The sequence below is a fragment of the Bison bison genome, unplaced genomic scaffold, assembly GCF_000754665.1.
Source record: "Bison bison bison isolate TAMUID 2011002044 unplaced genomic scaffold, Bison_UMD1.0 scf7180017863991, whole genome shotgun sequence".
Classification (NCBI taxonomy): Eukaryota; Metazoa; Chordata; class Mammalia; order Artiodactyla; family Bovidae; genus Bison; species Bison bison.
Genome location: NW_011494563.1, coordinates 119,123 through 119,399, shown reverse-complemented (window position 1 = coordinate 119,399; position 277 = coordinate 119,123).

Here is a 277-nt window from a genome sequence, read left to right as displayed (position 1 = left end):
AAGCTGGTTTTAGAAAAGGCAAAGGAACCAGAGATCAAATTGCCAACATCCGCTGGATCATTGAAAAAGGAAGAGAATTCCAGAAAAACATCAATTTCTGCTTTATTGACTATGCCAAAGCCTTTGACTATGTGGATCACAATAAACTGTGGAAAATTCTGAAAGAGATGGGAATACCAGACCACCTGATCTGCCTCTTGAGAAATCTGTATGCAGGTCAGGAAGCAACAGTTAGAACTGGACAGGGAACAACAGACTGGTTCCAAATAGGAAAAGG